Genomic DNA, 20,889 nt, shown 5'->3' on the forward strand with positions numbered 1-20,889 from the left:
CACCATTTTTCCATCCTCCTCTCCCATTATCACCACTACACAAGGCGCCACACACCTTTCCAAAACGTTTTCCCTAAACATTTGGGTGGGATTGTTAGTGGAACTGTTTCTGATTCTGTTACTTTGGGATTGCTTGCTACATCTACACAGAAACACCATTGACTTTCACACATTGGACAGGTAGTGTGTGATCTTGTTACATTTGTATATATTGTATATGATAAGTTAGTTATAGATTACTTAGAGTTCTGTATGTGGGCAATCATTTTGTCTGTAATTAAAAAACATCTTAGTTCTTCTTTTCCAATCCTTAATGCCTTTTTAATTACAGTTCTTGTCTAATTGCCCTGGCTGGGACTCCCCCTTAGTGCAATATTAAGTGGAAATGGTAAAAGCTGACCTGCTTGTCTTAGTCTCAACCTTAGAAGAAAGTATTTTAAAAAACCCAACAATATTATATATTATTATCTAAGTCCATACCTGCTAGTGAGACTTCTGGGCCATTTGGGATGATATTTGTAGTTTTAACTTTGTTGTTGTTGTAGTTGTTGTTTTGAGAAAGGGTTACTCTGTGTAGCCTTGGCTGTCCTGGAACTCTGTAGACAAGGCTGGCCCCAAGCTCATGGTGACTCACCTGCCTCTGCCTCCAGAGTGCTGGGATTAAAGGTGTGCACCACCATGCCAAGCATTAGTTTTAACATTTTTAGTACATTTATTTTGTGTGTGTGTGTGTGTGTGTGTGTGTGTGTGTGTGTGTGTGTGTGTGTTGCACACATGCACATGCCGTAGAATATGTGTGATAGTAGGGGATAGTTTTCAGGAGTTGGTTTTATCTTCCATCATATGAGTTCCAAGGTTCAAACTGAGGTTACTGGGCCTGGAGGCAGTGCCATTAGCCACAGAGTCATCTCTTGGAGCCTGTTGTAGTTTTAAAAATAGATTTAAATCTGTACCTTCCAGATTAAACTCCTTTGCACTCTAGTTTGCTAAAAATTCTTATGAATGGCAGTTGGAATTTTACAGGTGATCTTTTTGTATCTATGGAGCTGATCTTGGAGTTTTTCTATTTCATGCTATTAAATAATTCTAGGACATTCAAATGTTACATCTTGCTTGAATTCTTAGGCCACATTTGGCATTTCCCACCACATATTGCTAGATTTGATTTGGTAATTTTTTTTTTCTTTTTCTGAATGATTTATTTTTGAGTCAGTGTGGAAGCTTTTGATAATAAATGTAAATCCTTTAACATCAGGAACTGTATCACTCATGTTTCCCTTTCTTTTTTAAAATAAGATTTATTTTACTTTATATGTATGTGTGAATGTCTCTATATATGTAAGTGAATTTCATGCATGCCTGGTGTACTTGAACACCTAAGAAGGCATTAGATTTCCTAGGACTGGAAGGCAGTTGTGAGCCACCTTGTGGGTGCTGGGAACCAAGTCTGTGTTCTCTTCAAGAGCAGCAAGTGCTCTTAACCATTGACCAGCCACCATACTTTCTATTTCTTAGCTGTTTCTTTCTTTCTTTTTTTTTTTTTAATTAAAGAACACTTTTTGAAAAAGATTGCGTTTATTTTAAGTGCCTTCATGTTTGGCATGCATGTATGTCTGTGTAAGGATGTTGGATTACCTGGAACTGGACTTACAGACAGTTATGAGCTACCTTGTGGGTGCTGGGAATTGAACCTGGGTCTTCTAGAGGAACAGTCAGTGCTTTTAACTGCTAAGCCATCTCTCCAGCCCACTGATCTGTCTGCACAGGAACATTTACAAAGTATTTGTCTCCTTTAAGTAAGCTTTAGTATCGTGACAGAAGGCAGCTTGTAAAGCTATGAACATTGGTCATAATAGTAATATCCAGCTTCTAAAATTCCAATTTTTATACTTTTTACTCTCTCTCTTTTTAATGAACTTTGCTAAGGGTTACTAAATTGTCTTACTCTTTTTTTTTTTTTTTTAATATTTTTGGTTTGGTTTTGGTTTTGGTTTTTATTTTTCCAGATAGAGTTTCTCTGTGCAGCCTTGGCTGTCCTGGACTCGCTTTGTAGATCAGGCTGTCCTCAAACTCACAGAGAGCCACTTTCTTCTGCCTCCTTGAGTGCTGGGATTACAGGCATGTGCCCTCGAACCCAGATCTTCTTTTTAAAACAAACAAACAAACAAACTTTTAATTGTATGTGTGCAGTGTTTTGACTGTTTACCACTATTTACCATATGCACGCAGGGCTTGAGGAGGCCAGAGGAGAGCATCAGATCTCCTGGAACTGGAGTTACAGATGCTCATGTGCTACAGTGGGTGCTTGGAAGCAAACTCAGGTCCTCCTGAAGAGCAGCCAGAATTCTTTTCTCCAGCTTTTTTCTTATACTTTCAGTAAATACACTATCTACATAAGTGTCACTGGGTTTTGTTTTGTTTGTTTTTTGTATTTTATAGTTATTCTCATTATTATTATTATTATTATTATTATTATTATTATTATTATTATTATTATTATTACTCCTTTTTCTCCCTGGCTTTTAAATCAAAACCTCAATCATTAATCCCCCCTCCTTTTTTCCTCCAAGGAAATACCATGCTATATACCCAGTCTGACTTGGAACTGCACTAGAAATACAGGTATGCACCACCACGTAACCTCTAAGCTTTTCTTTTCTTTCTTTTTTTTGGGGGGATGGGGGGGTTGTTTCAAGATAGCCTTAGCTGTCCTGGACTTGCTTTGTAGACCAGGCTAGCCTTGAACTCACAGCGATCCGCCTGCCTCTGCCTCTCAAGTGCTGGGATTAAAGGTGTAGGCCACCACACTTGGCAAGCTTTTTCTTTTTGCCAATGTAAATGCTTATGTTTTATGATGCCCTACCCTGCTTGCTTATCATGGTTATAATTGAAGTGCTTTATAATTTCCCTATGGCTTCTTCTTTGAGTTATGCGCTATTAGTAAGAGTATCGCTTATATTCAAAATGTGTAAGCCTTTTGGTTCTTTTTGTCTACTTTTTCCTTACACAATATATTCTGAAAACAGTTTCCCCTCCCTCTCTTCCTCCCCACATCCTCTCCTACCTGGATCTACTCCCTTTCTGACTCTCATTAGGAAAAATAAAACAAGCTTCTAAGTGATAATAATAAATATAACAAAACAAAATATAGTAGGATAAAACGAAAACTATCACAAGTTAGACAAGACAAATGAAGAGAAGGGGGAAAAAGCATGAGGAATAGAGACCCTCTCATTCACACACTCAGGAATCCCATGAAAACACTGAGCTGGAAGCTATAATGCATACACAGAAAGCCTGGTGCATGCTCCTGCAGGCCCAGGGAGCGCTTCCCCAGTCTCTGTGAGTTCACATGAACTTTGATTATGTTGAATCAAAGGGTGTTGGGCTTTTTGGTTTTGTTTTGTTTTGTTCCTCCAAAGGGAGGGATTTGATAGAGACATCCAGTTTAAAACTGAGAGTTTTGGGGTTTCTCACTCTCTGTATAATGTCTGGCTGTGGGTCCCTGTATTTGTTTTATAATGACAAATTATAGCTGAGCAAGACACTGACCTATGTGGAATGTCATTAGGGGTCACGTTATTATTACTTTTTTCTTTTTTCTTTTTTTTCTTTCTTTCTTTCTTTCTTCTTCTTCTTCTTCTTCTTCTTCTTCTTCTTCTTCTTCTTCTTCTTCTTCTTCTTCTTCTTCTTCTTCTTCTTTTTAGAACAGCAGTATGTAGTTTTACCCCAGGTCCCTGGGCTATGTAGTCTCTGGTTTTTGATCATCCAAGCAGTGTCTGGTATGGGTTCCATCCTGTGGTATGGGCCTTAAGTCAAATCAGCTATTGATCGGTTACTCAGCTTTGTGCCACCATGGCCCTAGCATATCTTGCAGGCAGGACGCCATTGTATACCAAAGGGTTTGTGGCTGAGTTGGCGTGTGTTTCTCCTTTGGTAGCATGCAGAGTGCCTTCCTGTACAAAAGATGCTAGCATGTAGAGATGAAAACTCTACGCAGGCTCCAGCTGGACGTCTCCATGTTCAGCAAGTTGTGTAGCTGTTGGCTTCGGCAATGGGGCCTCGCTGTTAGTTTGTGGAGAGCAACCTAGAGTCCTGGCAACAGCTCGGGTTGTTTGAAGATTCCTAGGGGACCCCTTTGGCCAACATCTCAATTAGATGTAACTCAACCCCAGTCCTGGCAGCTTCGTTTTGTGATAGGAGATGGATGGCCAGGTGGGACTCGGCCTCCCTCATTATTAGCTCTTTCATTGGAATCGCCTTCATATATGTAGATATTTTAGGAAGCTTCTAATATATAGGGTTTTCATATTACCCCTCAAATGACCCTGAACTTTAGCTGTCCCTCCCTGAATTCCCTCCCTCCTCTCCTCTCCATTTTACCCTCACTACTTGATGCCCCCCATTCCAGACCTCCCCATCCACCCATAACCATCTATTATATTTTCTTTTCCTAAAACCCCAAAATGGAGGGAGTACCTGTGAGGGATCTGCTTAACTTGAAGTGGGAAGGTCCACCCACCTCTAATCAAGATCTTTGAGATAGTGGGATATCACGACCCCTCCAGTGGAGTCTGTGTGACAAATGTTACCACAAAACACAGGCAACGACCCCTACCAAGGGAGAGCTTCCTAAAACGGGTCCAGTGTTCTTGCCAACAGTAACTGATTACAACACTCCTTGTTTTAAAAACATTCCAACTGTTCTCCTAAATGTTTTCCCTTTCTGTCTTTGTTTTCATTTTCCTTATTAAAGAGCTTTTCAATATGTACTGTGTTGCTGGACGGCCCTTTACTTAAAACTACAGCCAAGGGTCATTCAGCCAAGCTTACCACTAAGTTCCGTTCTACTTGTTAATAAAAACATGACTAAAAATTAATCACCGGTAAATAATTTATGTTATGACTTACAAATAAAGTTTTGAGTAAGACTCCAAATAGTGATGGATAAACTAAGAAAACAAACTGTCTTAACTCACAAATGTTTGACATAATAAAAAAAAAAAAACATTAACTTTTGATTAAAAAAAAAAACACATACACGGATACCAATCTAATAACTTATAAATAATTGCTCAAGATTAATGACAACATAATTACACTCATCCTATATTTCAACTTGTAAAAAAAAATAATATAACCATGTGTAAACACCCCATTTTAAAATGTATATAAAAACCTGACTTACTTCTCTCGAAAATACACTCAGACTTAAACTCTCCCCTGAGTTAGTCTGTCACTCACCTATCTTCTGCCCACTGACACTTCAAAAACTCCCGACCCCAAAATCCTATACGTCCGTGACAGTGAGACACTCCTTCAGACCAGATTTTTAATCCAGATCTAATCTGAGCCATGCCTTCTGCTGGCAGCCTGTCTATATATATATGGACAAGAAAAAAGAAACACATTTTTTATCTGCTTGCTCACACCTTGCTAGCAAGGCCATTCCTTCGCTGGCATTGGAACCTATTTCTTCAGGATTCCAGCATCTACTGCAGAGCAGCTGAGGTATCCAGCCTGGTGGACCAAGCAACTAGTGGATTCTTGGATTTTTTTCATTTATAGCCAGCCATTGGTCGATTAGCCGGACCACAGCCTCTAAATATATGATAAAGTGTATATATAGTATATATGATAAATGTTATATACATATATAGGTTCATTCTATGCGTTCTGTTAGTCTAGACTAATACAGATTTTGGTATCAGCTGTGGTTCTAGAGTCACACAAGTATAAGGGAAGATGGCTCTTTTAGGTGTCTGAAATAGGCTTTCCAATTTGCCAATGTGGGCAGTTACCGAAGCCTCTTCTGAACCGTGGAGAGCCCTGAAAGGCCATGGTGTGAACTATTTTACAAACGTAACGAGCTAGATGCATTTGATTATCCCGATTCACCGATCGTGCGTCGTGACGGGTTTGTTGACTCTGTTTATAAAACTTTTTGACAGTGTGTTGGACAAATAAGACGCTGGTCAGTTGCTCTTAGCATCTCTGGATAAACTGACAAAGGACAGGAATGGACTCCATGATAAAATTAACCAACTTCTAGCAGCTCAGAATATGGTGAAGGAAAAGAATTGAACTCAGCGGTAAAATTGTCTGGCTCCTGGTGCGCACAGTCTAAAGGGTTCTAAGGGTGCCCTGGAAGAGAATCCTCTGTCCAGCAGCCACAGAGCTCCAGTTGCAGAAAAGCAAACCGAAGTCCCCATTATAATGTTGGCTGAATTCAAGTCCCAGCCTCAGAGGATGTCAGTGACTAAGAAAGGCCATTAATCAGTTAAGAATGGGACCCTATACACTGGAATGGTGGTGTGTGGGAGGACCCTATTGGAGCTGAGAACTTTGAGCCCTCAAATTCTCAAGGGTTTATCTTACCCTCAGCTCCATCCCTTGAAATATTGAATTTTTCACCTTTGAGGAAATTAACCCTTCATTGTCTGCTACAACAGCAGTGACTTCTCTGAAAGAGATGCCAGGCAAGACTAATTACTGATGTCCCTCCAGGCTCACCAGTAGTTGCATCTAGACCTATAATCAGACTTAAGACAAAGCAGGCTCCTAGAGGAGAAGGGGAGAGCGTAGGCCATGAGGAGGCACACTACACTGCTAAAGAGCTTAACGAGTTTGCTAATTATTCAAGCAGAAGTCTGGGGAATACAATGCCTGTGGGAATGCATGTTAAGGGTGTGGGATAGTGGTGGAAGGAACGTAAAACTGGATCGGACTGAGTTTATTGGTAAGGGCCCTCAGAGTGGAGATTCTAGATTTAATGCAGACGCTCCCACAGTTTAAAACGTGCTGCCAAAAGTTTGAGTGGTTGGCTGAAGTGTTTATCAAAAGAGGGCCAATTGTAAAGGAGTTGGAGATGCCTGGTATTCCTTGGTTTAATGTTGATGTAACAATTTAAAGGCTCAGGGAAACTGCAATGCTAGAGTGGGTATGTTGTGTAAAACCTAATCCTCCACAGTGGGAAAGCCCTCTCACTAACCCGGTAGAACACAAAATGGTGAGGGGACACCAGCACATTTGAAGAGCTTTGTTGTCACTCTTTTCCTTGTGCCAGATCTTAGGGCTGGAGACACTGCTGCCCAGTTGGATGAAGTAAATGCAATAGATTTAATTGGGCCCTGAGGTAGTGGGTTATACTGAAATAATAAGTACAGGCCTCATAATAAACAATTATTAGGCCTTATTGATAATTAAAAACAAGTGGCTCTTGATATGGGGCAGGTATCCACACTCTTAAAAATCATACTTTGTCATAGTCTGAAAGGGGGGATAGCTCCCAGAGAACATCCAAGGGCCAGAGCAAAGATGGCTACAGACACGTGATCAGTTAGAGAGGCAGGCCTAAGAGACTGACAGTCTTCTAAACTGGCCTAGGGAATGGAGTTAACCGCCTAAAAATAAAAATAATAAAATAAAACCTGCTATGGTCCCTCTCCAAGTCACCATGGCATAAGGCTTTTAGATCTTTTTATGGCTTTGTTTTGGTGTTTGTGAATTTGTTTGCAATGGACTTACATAGTCACACTTCTCCTTACCCTCTCTAAAAAAGGTTCAGAGGAAAAGGCAGAGAGCCAAGAGATGCGAGGCTAAGTTTCTAGCAACTAAAAGGGAAGAAACCAAGCTCTTAGAGTTAATAGCAGCTGAAATTCAGAACTCCTTAACTGCAAGGTGTTTGTCAGGGATTTCTGGAAAAAGGTTCACCAGAAAGGGATAATAATAACTAAATTGGCACAACTGACCCAAGGCTTAGACTTTTCTTGTTTCCCTGCTTGATTTATGCTTGAGATTTCTAAAGTTTTTACTGGAATTGAGATGAAATGGTTGAACAGGGTGGTGGTGACCCAAGCTCTTAATCCCAACACAGTGGAGACAAAGACAGGTGAAACTCCTGAGTTCCAACGTGGTTGTCCACAGGGCCTGACTCCCTGCTGATAAGATAAATTACTTACAGAGATGATGACATAGGATTTAAACTGACAAAATTTTTTCCTTAAATTTCCTATGTAAGTTCCTTTTTCTTAACAATGGTTTATATGTGCTTACTGATTTAAAGGATGGATACACATCAATCTTAGATTTATGTAAAGAAAAGTGATGAAACCGCTCTTTTAAAAGGGCAGCCGATGTCCTAAAAAGTGGAACGTCCACAGGAAATATGGTGCTAAAGGATAAATTGGCCTAAGAAACACATGTCTTGTTGGTCAAAGTAAGGACCAAGGTTGGATGGAGAGACAAACCCGCAAGCTGCACACAAGCTCCCACATTGAGAAGGAGTGAGACAAAAACATCCACAACAAATGTAAAAACCCAGGTACAAGACGCCTAGGGTATGTACAAACTCTAAAATGAGAGTTTATATAAAGTTTAAAAGGTAGACAAAGCCAGGCGTAGTGGCGCACAGCTGTAATCTCAACTCTTGGGAGGCAGAGGCAAGCGGATAGCTGTGAGTTCGAGGCCAGCCTGGTCTACAAAGTGTCTCCAGGACAGCCAAGGCTACACAGAGAAACCTTGTCTCAAAAAAAAAAAAAAAAAAAAAAAAAAAAAAAAAAGAAAGAAAGACCAAAACACCCACAACAAATATAAAAAGCCATGTACAAGATACCTACAGAATACATAAACCCTAAAATAAAATGAGTTTATATGACATTTATTTAAAGCTTAATGCCTTTATCTTTTGCTCAGGGCAACCGGCTTGTTTCTAAAACGGGAAGCATTTTCTCAGGAAACTATACAATCTTGTTTTGATTTCAATATGATGATAATTGTATGTTCATTGTTAATGGTGATGTTATATTTTGTCTTTGAAAGAGGTCAAGATGAAACAGACCTCGATAAAAGAGAGACTGCTAATTGAAGTGAGTCTATGTTTACATGAATTCAAATACAGAACAGTTAACTTATGTTGCTAATTCCGCTCCATGAAAATAGCTCTGAGGCTGGCTGATAAATAAAGATTTACAGATGTCTTTCTTCTGCTCACACAAAGAACAGAGAGAACCAGCCTTGATTCTTCTCTGTACCCTGCACACCTAATATAGTCATAGTTTTAGAACTGTATAATGCTTGTGAGAAATTACATGTTTTCAGAACAAAAGAACCAGATACTGATGCTGGATCAGACCTGACAGGATGCATTCCTCCAGCATACTGAGATGCTGACATCCTGCATCCTTCATGCCCCAGCCCCAGTGCTGGACACTGGAAAAGGACAGCTTCAAAGAAGACTTATGATTCCAATTGGTCCAGTGTTTCAGACTGTCCCACACAGGACTTATATTAAGCCTGGAATTTCTCAACCTTTAGAGACTGGACCACAAATACGATTCCTAGTTTGTTTAATCATTTTCTTCCAATTTTATTTGGGCCCCTATACAGGTATTCTCTGCCCCAAATCAGCTTGAAAAAAACTTTAAGAGAAAGATGCCCCATTTCCCTTAAGGGGGGTTGGGTAGGTTTTTGGTTGCTTTCTTGGGCTATACATGTATATTGTCATTGAGAGGTATGGAGATAGGGGTTGAAAAGAAAAAAGGGAGCCAGGTGTGGTGGCACACACCTTTAATCCCAGCACTCGGGAGGTAGAGGCAGGTGGATCCCTGTGAGGCCAGCCTGGTTTACAATGCGAGTCCAGGACAGCCAAGGCTACACAGAGAAACTCTGTCTCAAAAAAAAACAAAAACAAAAACAAAAAAACCCAAAACAAACAAAAACAAAACAAAACAAAAAAAGAGAAAAGAAAAAAAGGGGAATATAAAAATATATAGGGATGATAGCACAAAAAGTAGATTATTGAATCTACTCCTCACCTTAAGGCCTTTACTCACAAATAAGGTTAATTTTCATTCATTGATATAGAATTTTGTATATTGATACAAAAATATGTTTAATTTTTACTACATTGAAATAGAATTCAAATTTAATATTATTCTTCATACATTATATTTCTACTCTAATATATGGTATTGTACACATACAACTCAATACATGGTTTACTTTCAATACTCTGACAGTGTTATTGTAGGCTGTTTAGGATAATTAAGTAATATAAGCAATTGTTGATCAATTCATGGTCATGTCAATATAAAAATATACATGCTAGGTTTAACAGATATTATTCTATAGTTAGATAAAGTCTTCAAAAATCTCAGAGACCTACAGAATACGGCATTTAAAAATGTTTTTATTATTTTAAGGATTCTTTGACAATAAGACAGCTTAACTCCTGACAACACCCAGCCTACCACAAAGAAGACGAGCATTAAAGAACCTCCTTATGGAGATGGCTTCAAGTGTGGTGAAACAGCCACTGGGCAAAGGTGTCCTCATTTCTCCCACAGGCAAAATTCTGCCTAAAATTGGACAAGCTTGGATGCAGGCAGAGTCGACGGCCAGACTCTGGCAAGACGGGGAAAGCAAGTCCTCAACCGTTCCTGCTTCATAAATATGTCTGTCAGATATATTGGGCCAAAAGGCTAAAGATGATGTTCCAATGTTATAGAGAGTTTTGGGTGACCTGTCAGACTGTAAACTGTCTTTGTCATTTTTTCATTTTAGAAGCTGCCAACCTGCACTTCCTATTGGCTCTTGTAGTTAAATGTATTCCTTCTCAAGTCTCTGATGGGGTTAAAGACCAGTTAGTTTTAAATTTACACTTAGTTGTTTAGGAGTTAAGAAGATACTTTTGGATCTAGATAAGTACTTTTTGGTTGATAGTTATGAGCTTTGTAGACTCACCAAGATAAAACAGATAATATCTCTTCAAGGTTGCCCAATATCTTTTGATTAGACATTATATGTGTAAGTCTTACCTATTGGTTTTATAATTTTTCATAATTGTTATATATATATAGATAATGGCCTTTTATTTAGACAGAAGAGGGAAGGATAGGTGTGGCCAAGGTTCCCCGGGCTTAGACAGAGAGGATCCCTGGAAGAAGAGAAGAGAGGAGAAGAAGGCCACCATGGGTTAGATGGAAGAGAAGCACGTGGCCAGCATGGATGGAGGATTTGGCCCAGATGAAGAACATTAGCAAGTATTTGGGATTATGAATGGGAGGTAGCTTAATAGAAATTATTAGAAGCACATGGCATGGGATACCTGCCCCACTATGGGAAGTAGTTTACAGGATGGATATCTGCCCTGCCCCAGGTTAACTAAGGTTATTTTAAAATATAACAGGTGTCTGTGTCTTGATGGCTAGCAGGTTAGAATATACTGACATCATCATCATCATCATCATAATAATAATAATAGGCATGATAATAAACAATTATTAGGCCGTACTGGTTAATTTAAAAACAAGGGGCCAGTGGCAGCATTGTCAAAGGCAAGGTGATCGTAGTTACTGTAATGGGCAGCAGAAGCAAAGTGGATTTTATGGTGGCAGGACTCATATGGACTTTTGGTACTGGCTAACGGGTAACTGTACGCCGGAGGAAAGTAAACAACCAGAATTTCCAGGATCTGTTGGCTGCCGGTTCTGAATTAACACTGATCCCAGGAGATCCCAAGAAACACTGTGGCCCTCCAGTTAAAGTAGGGGCTTATGGGGGCCAGGTGATTAATGGAGTTTTGGCTGAAGTCTGACTCACAGTAGTTCCTATGGACCTCCAAACTCCTCCTGTGGTTATTTCCCCAGTTTCAGAATATATAATTGAGATAGATAGACTTAAAAGTTGGCAGAAATAGTCAGGTGTGGTGGCGCACGCCTTTAATTCCCAGCACTTGGGAGGCAGAGGCAGGCGGATCACTGAGTTTGAGGCCAGCCTGGTCTACAAAGCAAGTCCAGGACAGCCAAGGCTACACAGAGAAACCCTGTCTCAAAAAAAACAAAAAACAACAACAAAAAAAAACCAGTTGGCAGAATGCTCACATTGGTTCCCTGACTTGTGCAATGAGGGCTATTATTGTTGGAAAGGCTAAATGGAAGAAACCTTTAGAGTTGCCTCTGCCAGGGAAAATAGTGTATCAAAAATAGTATCACATGAAGCTGGTATGGGGTGGCATACACCCACATTGATCCCATCACTTGGGTGGCAGAGGCAGGTGGATCTCTGTGAGTTCAAGGCCAGCCTGGTCAACAAAGAGAGTTCCAGGACAGCCAGGGTTGTTACACAAAGAAACCCTATCTCAACAAACAAACAAACAACAGCAATAAGTATCACATCCCTGGAAGAACTGCGGAAGTTAGCGCCACCATCAAGGACTTGCAAGATGTAGGGTGGCGCTTCCACCACATCTTCCTTTAAACCCTCCTTCTGGCCAGTGCAGAAGACAGATGGTTCATGGAAAATGAGAGGTGACTACAGAAAAACTCAATCAAGTACTGACTGTGATTGCAGCTGCCAAACCGGATGTGGTGTCCTTACTTGAGCAAATGAACATACCTCCTAGTACAGAGAATGCAGGTGTTGACCTAGCAAATGTCCTTTTCTCACTACCTACCTACTAAGGACCATGGGGATATCCCTTCTAAGGTAAAGGATAAGTTATTACACCTGGCCCCTCCCACTACCTAGCAAGAAGCACAACATTTAGAGGGCCTGTTTGGATCCTGGAGGCAGCACATTCCTCACTTGGGTGTGTTGGCTTCAGCTCATATACCACGCACGCACATGGCTGGGGAAGCTGGTAGCTTTGTGTGGGCCTGGAACAGGAGAAGGCTCTTCAGCAGAACTAGGCTGCTGCACAGGCTGCTCTTATGATCCAGCATTCCCAATGGTATGTGAGGTGGCAGTGGCAGATAGGGATGCTGTTTGGAGCCCCTTTGGCCGGCCCCTATAGGTGAATCACAGAAGAGACCTTTAGAAGTTGGGAGCAAGGTTCTACCATCATTTGCAGGCAACTGTTGTCCCTTTGAGAGAAGGCTCTCAGCCTGCTATTGGGCCTTAGTGGAAACTGAGTGTTTGACAACTGGCCATCAAGTTATTATGCGACCCGAGCTGCCCATCATGAGCTGGGCATCATCTGAGCCACAAAGTAGGATGCGCACAGCAGCAATCCATTTTTAAATGGAAGTGGCATGTATGTGATTGGAACCCGGCAGGCCCTGAAGGCACAAGCAAGTTACTTGAAAAAGTTGCCCAGATGCTATGGTTTCTACCCTCGTTACAATGCCGGCTGCTGCCGAGCTCGAGCCTGTTGCCTACAGGATGCGCCCTATGATAATCTGACCGGTTGATGAGGAAGAGAAGACTAGGGCCTGGTTTACTGATGGCTCTGCATGTTATGCAGGTACCACCCAGAAGCAGCCAGCTGCAGCATTACAACCCATTTCTGAGACATCGGTGTCCAACGAAGGGAAATTTTCACAGTGGGCAGAACTTCAGGCAGTACACATGATCGTGTTTGGAAGGCAAAACAGCCAAGATGCACAACTGTCCACTGATTGGTGGGCTGACTAGATTATCTGGATGGCCAGGGACTTGGAAAGAGCAGGATTGGAAAATTGGTAAGAGAGACATCTGGGGAAGAAATGTGTGAATTGATCTCTCCAACGGAGATACTTATGCAGCATGCAAATGTTCGGCAAAAGGTGACTCAGCTGAGGGGAGGTCAGTAATCAAATAGGTAAGGTGACACATTCTGTGGGCAGTCAGCCTCTTTCCCCAGAAAAGTGCCCAATGGGCCCATAAACAAAGTGCTCATGGTGGCCGAGATGGGTGTTATGTGTGGGCTCGAGACACAGACTTCTACTTCCCAAGGCTGACCTGGCTATAGGTGCTGCCGTGTGCCAGATCTGCCAGGAGCAGAGACCAACACTGAGCCCCAGGGATGGCATCATTCCCAGGGGTGACCAGCCAGCAAGCCGGTCCACTTTGGACCACTTCCTCCACGGAAAAGGGAATATTTTGTCCTTACTCAAGTGGATACTTGTTCTGGCTATGGATTTGCCTTTACTGCACGTGATGCTTCTGCCGTGACTATCCACGGACTCACAGAATGCCTTCTTGTCATGGTGTTCCACACAGTATGGCTTCTGACCAAGGAACTCACTTCACAGGCACAGAAGTGGGACAGCGGACCCACAACCATGGAGTCCACCATCTTACCATGTCCCCCACCATTCTGAAGCAACTGGCCTGACAGAAAGACGGAATGGTCTTTTGAAAACATAGTTCAGAGCCAGTTAGATGGCACCAGCTGGGGCAGGGCTCTCCAGAAGGCAGTGTATGCTTTGCATCAGTGTCCAGAATATGGTCCAAGAATCAACAGGTGGAAAAGGGAATAACAGTTCCACTCACTGTCGCCCCCAGTGGCCCACTAGGAGAAATTTTGCTTCCTGTTCCTGCAACCTTAAGTTCTGCTGGCCTAGAAATTTTGGTTCCAGAGAGGATAGTGCTCCTATCAGGAGCCTCAGCCAACATTCCATTGAAATGGCAGCTCAGACACCGCCCCGCCCCATCCCCAGCCACTTTGGGCTTCTGATGCCCTCAAGCCAACAGGCTAATAAAGGAATCACAGTGTTAGGAGGGGTGATTGATTCAGATTACCATGGAGACACTGAATTGTTTCTCCACAGTGGAGGTAAGAAAGATGATGTCTGGAGACAGGAGACCTTTTGGGCACCTGTTGGTAGTAACATGTCCTGTTATTAAAGTCAGTGGGAAACTCCAATGGGCTAGTAATCCAGGCAGGGTGACAAAGGGCACAGACCTTTCAGGGACGAAGGTATGAGTCACTGCTCTAGGAAAAGAGCCAAGATGTGCTGAGGTGCTGGCTTGAGATGGAGGAACTACAGAATGAGTAAGAGAAGAAAAATAGTCATAAATAGCAGTTAAGGCTACGTGACCAGCTGCAGAAAGAGGATTATAATTGATATGAGTGCTTCTTTCATATTTTGTTAAGAATGTGTTTGCACAGATACTTGTGTTTTCTTTCCTTAGTTTCCTTATCATGTGGTATAACATCAATTAAGAGAACATCAATGCTTACCATATTTAAGTTTAAGATACTAAAATAATGTCCCTCAAGGGACATTGCAACCTATTTTAAACTTCTAATGTGTTATTATGGCCTGGTTAAATATATAATTCATTTGCAATTATACACGGGATAGCTATAATGTTTAGTCATTATTATGGTCTGGTTATTGTTTTCATTTGAAATTAATCATGGCATAAATAGATATGATTATATGTTAAGTTGACAAAGGGTAGACTTGTGGTGGCTATTCTGGGTTGTCAACTTTACTACATCTCAGAACCCCAAAATTGAGGGCATACCATTGAGGGGTTTCTGCTTAATTTGAAGTGGGAAGGTCCACCTCTAATCCAGATCTTTGAGGTAGGGAGACACACCATTAGACCAGATCTTTAATCCCGATCTAACCTGGGCCATGCCTTCTCCTGGAAACCTATATAAGGATGTGCTTGCTCTTGCCAGCTTGCAAGTCCATTCCTTCACTGGCATTGGAGCCTAGTTCTTCAGGATTCCATCAAATTCTGCAGACCAGCTGAGACATCCAGCCTCATAGACTGAGAAACTACTGGATTCTTGGACTTTGCATTCAAAGCCACCATTGTTGAATTAGCTAGACCACAGCCTGTAAGTCCTTCTAATAAACCACACACACACACACACACACACACACACACACACACACACATATCCCACATATGTGTGTATAATGAATGTGTGTGTGTGTGTGTTCTCTTAGTCTAGAGAACCCTGAGTAATACACCTGGGTATTACTGGAAAATTCACTGGGAAGGTGGTGAAAAATGAGGTGGAGAGCTACTGAAGAAGCCATTCAGTGTCAACCTATGGCCTTATATGTATGCATACACAACATGTAACCATGCCTTCACATGTGCACATATGGACATGTACACACACATGAATCATCATCGTCAGTACAAAACTGGTACCAATAATGGGTTATAACAAAGTTTCAGATTAGAATGATTATAAGAAAAAGCCAATAATTTCTTGGCACTATACTAACTGATTCCAAATAACCATTTCTCTCTCTTTGTTTAAAACAGGAATATCTTTTATTTATTCTTTGATAATTTCTTGTATGCATCTTGATCATGTGCACCCCAACTCCTCCTTTCCCCTTCTTCTCCCCCTTAAACACCTCCAACAAACACCTTCTACCTTCTTAATACCCTCTCCTTATTTGGGTAGTAACCCACAGAATCCAATTAGTCCCACCTGTTGCAATGTTGGCTTGATGGTGTGCAGGTAGCCACAGCTGTGGTGAGTTCACAAGGGCAATGGACGTGTCCTGTACTCCAAAGAGCATTTCACAGAACTCCTCGGCATCCTGGGAGTCTTACATTCTTTCCACCTCTCTGTCAGATCTCTGTGCATAGAAACCACACAGAGAACGTTAGGAATATAGGCAAAGTGGATCCAGGGCCAATAGCCAAATAGCCACCCTGAGTGTATAGATTCCTAATAGTGCTCATGGAGAGTTGTGAATTGTTTTGTTTTTTTTTTCTTTCACTTTTTGTTTTGTTTTTGTTATTGGTAGTTGTTTTGTAGATGTGAGCCTGTGAATGTGTGTTCATGTGAGTACATGTGTGTATGTGGTTGTATGTACATTATATAGTGTCCATATGTGTTCAGGTCAAAGGCCAACTGTGGTATTGGTTCTCAGGAGCAATCCACCTGGGGTTTTTGTTTTTGTCTCTGAGATAGGGTCTCTCATTAGCTCAGAACTTACCAGCTGCCTAAGCTACCAGCTAGCCCTGAGGATTTACTTGATTCTGTCTCCCTCGTGATGAGATTATAAGCATGTGCCTCTGAACCTGGATTTTTTTAAACGTGAGTTCTGGGGCTCAATATCAGATTACCATGTTTGCATGACACCCACTTTACCAACTGACCTGTCTCCCCAATTCCCTACAAAGTTGTTTGAGTTTGTTCTTCTTTAGGTTGATTTACTTTTGTGTCTGAGTGCTTTGCCTATATGTATATATGTGTAACACATATGTGCCTGGTACCTTTGAAGGTTAGAAGAGAGCATCAGATCCCATTGATCTTGAACTATGTCCACCATGTGGGTGCTGGGAACTGATCCCAGGTCCTCAACAAGAGAAACAAGTGCTTTTAACCACGGAGCCAACACCACAGCCCTATTTGTTTACTTTTTAACTCATTAGGATGAAGTGATGGTTTCTAAGTCTCTTACACTAAAGAATGATTTGAAGGAGAAGACGGAGAGGGAAGGTAGTGATCTTTTATTATTATACTTATCAGTGAGAAATTATTTTAAACCACATCTATGTGGGCACAAGCATGCCACGGTGTAAGTGTGGAGGCCGGAGGACAACCTTGTTTGAGATAGCTGCCTGGCTTTATGGGGGAATTTGAACTCAAGTGCTCATGCTTGTGTGGCCAATGCTTTTACCCACCAGATCACCTTCCTGGCCCCATACTGAGACTTTAAATGGGCCAACTGGACAGTCAGCGTGCCAAATGGCTACTGTGTTATTCGAGAAAGTCATGGTCATGAGTTGATGGGCAGTAATAATGGTTAGGATGCCTTAAAAAAAAAAAAAAAGAAACAAGATAATATCTTCAATATAAGATTTTTAAAAACTGTTCAAGCATTAACAGAATTTAATTTAAGCCAGTTTGAGTTCAAAACATCTGAGAAACAAATAATCTATTCATATAAATAAAAAATATAATTGTTCTGTCAGCATATTATACCTAAATATTCTTATGCTATAAATGATAGACTTTGATATATTTAAGTATCTATGACATCAGCAAATAAATATCATTGCCACGGTAGAGCTCATGGAGGTGAAAAATTGCATTCTTCAGTCTCAGAATAAAGGTTCCTATGGTCACTTTCCTACCTGTGGCAGATTCATGAGAGAAAGAGTATGTGTACTAGGAAAACCCTTATGCTCATAACTTAGAAATTGTTTTTTTTTTAATAGGTGTAACAGTCCTGGCTATCCTGGACTCCCTTTTGTAGACCAAGCTGGCCTCGAACTCACAGCAATCTGCCTGCCTCTGCTGCCCAAGTGTTGGCATTTTTTTCTTTTTTCTTCCTTTCTTCCTTTCTTCTTCTTCTTCTTCTTCTTCTTCTTCTTCTTCTTCTTCTTCTTCTTCTTCCTTCTTCTCTCTCTCTCTCTCTCCTCTCTCTCTCTCTCTCTCTCTCTCTCTCTCTCTCCAAGATAGGGTTTCTCTTTGTTAGCCTTGGCTGTCTTAGACTCACTTGTAGACCAGGCTAGCCTCGAACTCACAGTGATCCACCTGCCTCTGCCTCCCGAGTGCAGGGATTAAAGGTGTGCGCCACCACACGCACCACAAACTTAGAAATCTTATGGTAATAGTTGAGAGTTGCGAGAGAGTGACTCTCAGGGGGAATCTGCCTGCCTGGAGTCAAGCTGTTACTAAGACAGACAAAGGCAAAATGCAGGGCACGAAACAGCCAGAAGAACCAATCTAGAGGGGATGTATTTAAGATCAGTTTCAGAGATTTGTACCCATGGTCCTCAGCTCTACTGACTGTTCCCCATTATCTTTTCAGCCTTTCAGAAGAGCCAACCTTTCTGCCTGGAAGGGTCAAATGCAGTGGAGTTTTCAGAAGCAAGCAGTCCCAGAGACATCTATTTGCTCTCTGGCAAAAGTCTCAACCCTTAGCCAGGTTGAGAAAACCTACTTTCCTTCAGGGAACAACAGGTGGCACGGTATAGATTTGTTTTGCTAGATTTAATAATACTCAGCGAGAGCTGTCTTGCTCTCTCTCTTTCACTCTCCTCTCTCCTCTCACCTTTCCACCTCTGCTTCTCTTCTCCCCTTCTCTCCTTTCTGCCCATCTCCTTCCCCCCCCCCCCAGTCTGTCCTCTCTCCCTCCCTCTCCTCTCTCCCTCTCCTCCCTCTCTTTACTCTCTTTTCCTCTCTCTCTTCTTTGCCTCTCACTTTCCTCTCTCCTCTCCTCCTTTCCCTCCACCTCTCTCCTCTCTTCACTCTCTATCCCTGTCCCTGTCTCTCTCTCTGTGTCTCTCTCTGCCTCTGTCTATCTGTCTGTCTGTTTGTCTCTGTCTCTCTGTCTCTCTGTCTCTCTGTCTCTGTCTCTGTCTCTGTCTCTCTCTGTCTCTCTCTGTCTCTCTGTCTCTCTCTCTCTCTCTCTCTCTCTCTCTCTCTCTCTCTCTCTCTCACACACACACACACACACACACACACACACACACACACACACACACACACCATTTCTCTGTGTAGCTCTGGCTGTCCTGGAACTCACTCTGTTGATCAGCTGGCCTCGAAATTCAAAGATACACCTTCCTCTGCTTGCTGAGTGCCTGGATTAAAGGCGTCCACGACCAAGTCTGTCTCAGCGTCCTCTTCCATAAAAACAGGGAAAGTGGGGAAACTTACCCTACAAGCTTACTAAGAGCACTATGTGGAATGTATTCGTAAAAAAGTGTTCAGTGAGATATTTTGAACACACAGAATTCATCCTCCTTCAAAATGCTTATTACACTTTATTAAAATTCAGTGCTTATGAAAATTCACCCTAATACTGTTTCAACTACTGTAAACTCTGAAAGGGTTTAGAATTTAAGGTTACCGTCACCCACAGGTCAGCTCGCCACAGTAACTGCAATTCCAGGAGTTCCTCCTCCCTCTTGTGGCCTCTGCGGGTACTGCATGTACGCAGTGCACTTAACACTCAAGCAGGAAAACTCTTAAACATATTTTTAAAATTAAAAATATTTTTTAAAAATCAGTATTTTTCAGTGGCAGAGTGTTTTGCTTGTTCAGCATGTAGGAGGTGCCCCAGCACAGGAAAACCCACCGCCAGTGAAAAGAAAAGAACACGTTCACTAATGCTGACTGAACCTCGGGCTAAAGTTAAGGTCAGCCTGACCCTTAGGCATACACGGTACTTATGGGAACCATTACTAACCTGCATTGTCTCGCTTCTGTAACCCTAAGGCTTTCTGCTCCCCGATCAAACAGAGAAGCCACGGTAATACAGCTGTGCCCCATTTTTGTTAAAAGTTCATATCCTGTCGTGCTTGCCAACAGCTACCGCGTCAACGGAAGTAGGAACCTCTAGTTTCTCTTTTTATAAACCTGTCTTTACCGGTTTTGTAAAGACTTGTAGTCACAACAGTGCATGCCCTAGGTCGGGTCCGTGTAGCTCAAGAAAAACTTCAAATTCATAAAGAGCTCATCCTGGTCTTTTGAGTGAGAACAGCCCAACACTACCACCATCGCCAAAACAATTTATTCTTAACACTGAGCAGATTTTGTAAGACTTTTAAGACTGAAAAGTAATTAAACAGCAAGGTTTAAGTGCCTTTCGGTCTATAAAGTATCTTCTGGAGTACCACTGTCATTGCAAGACATCTGCATCGCTGTCTGCCCCTCCTTCGAAGAAGCAGGAGTTGGAGATAGACGCTAAACTGGTAGCCAGGGCAGCTGGGGCTTCAGGGGAAGAGTCGGACTGATGCTGGCTTTTTAAAGGACCCGGGGAGAATAAGGATTTCCAGAAGAAAACGGACACTCCAGAGCAGAAGGGCGGGAAGAAAGTGAAAAGAAGCGTATGTAGTCGTAAAAATGTGTGCACTGTCACGGAGCTTTTCGGCTGATATTCTAGTGAAAGGAAGGCATCGTGGACATTAGTTTAATATAAAAGCCCTTGGGCTAGGAGCGGTAAAACAGATCTAAGGCTGGACATCCACCTGCCGCTGCCGTATCTCCAGTCCGGCCGGCTACCTTAAACCCAAACCACCTGAGAAAGCGCAATTGTTTGCCGCTCTACAGCGCTTGGCCAAACTCTATGGTTGCGGCGCACGCGCAAAACACTTCTTGTCGCACAAAGGCCAAGGAAGAAAGGTTCTGCGCCTGCGTTCTGCGTCTCTCTGGCGAGCACGCCCTCGTCTCCCCCTCCTGGCCAAATG

General features: G+C 42.0%; 1 protein-coding gene across 2 annotated transcripts in view; it reads right to left on the reverse strand.

Moving 5' to 3' along the window:
* The window catches only part of LOC311589618 (tumor necrosis factor receptor superfamily member 10B-like), a 43,917-nt gene extending 23,886 nt beyond the window's left edge, over positions 1 to 20,031 (reverse strand). Inside the window, exons 1-2 of one of the 2 annotated variants that reach the window (XM_084768144.1) lie at positions 19,890 to 20,031; positions 16,169 to 16,319 (exon numbers count right to left, since the gene is read on the reverse strand). The gene's annotated coding sequence lies outside the window, so the exon portion shown is untranslated. Of the gene's footprint in view, positions 1 to 16,168; positions 16,320 to 16,962; positions 17,046 to 19,889 lie in introns of those variants that run through there. The other variant, XM_084768143.1, reaches the window with a different exon arrangement.
* Positions 20,032 to 20,889: the final 858 nt, after the last annotated feature.

The sequence above is a fragment of the Acomys minous genome (genome assembly GCF_964271855.1).
Source record: "Acomys minous genome assembly, chromosome: 18".
Lineage (NCBI taxonomy): Eukaryota > Metazoa > Chordata > Mammalia > Rodentia > Muridae > Acomys > Acomys minous.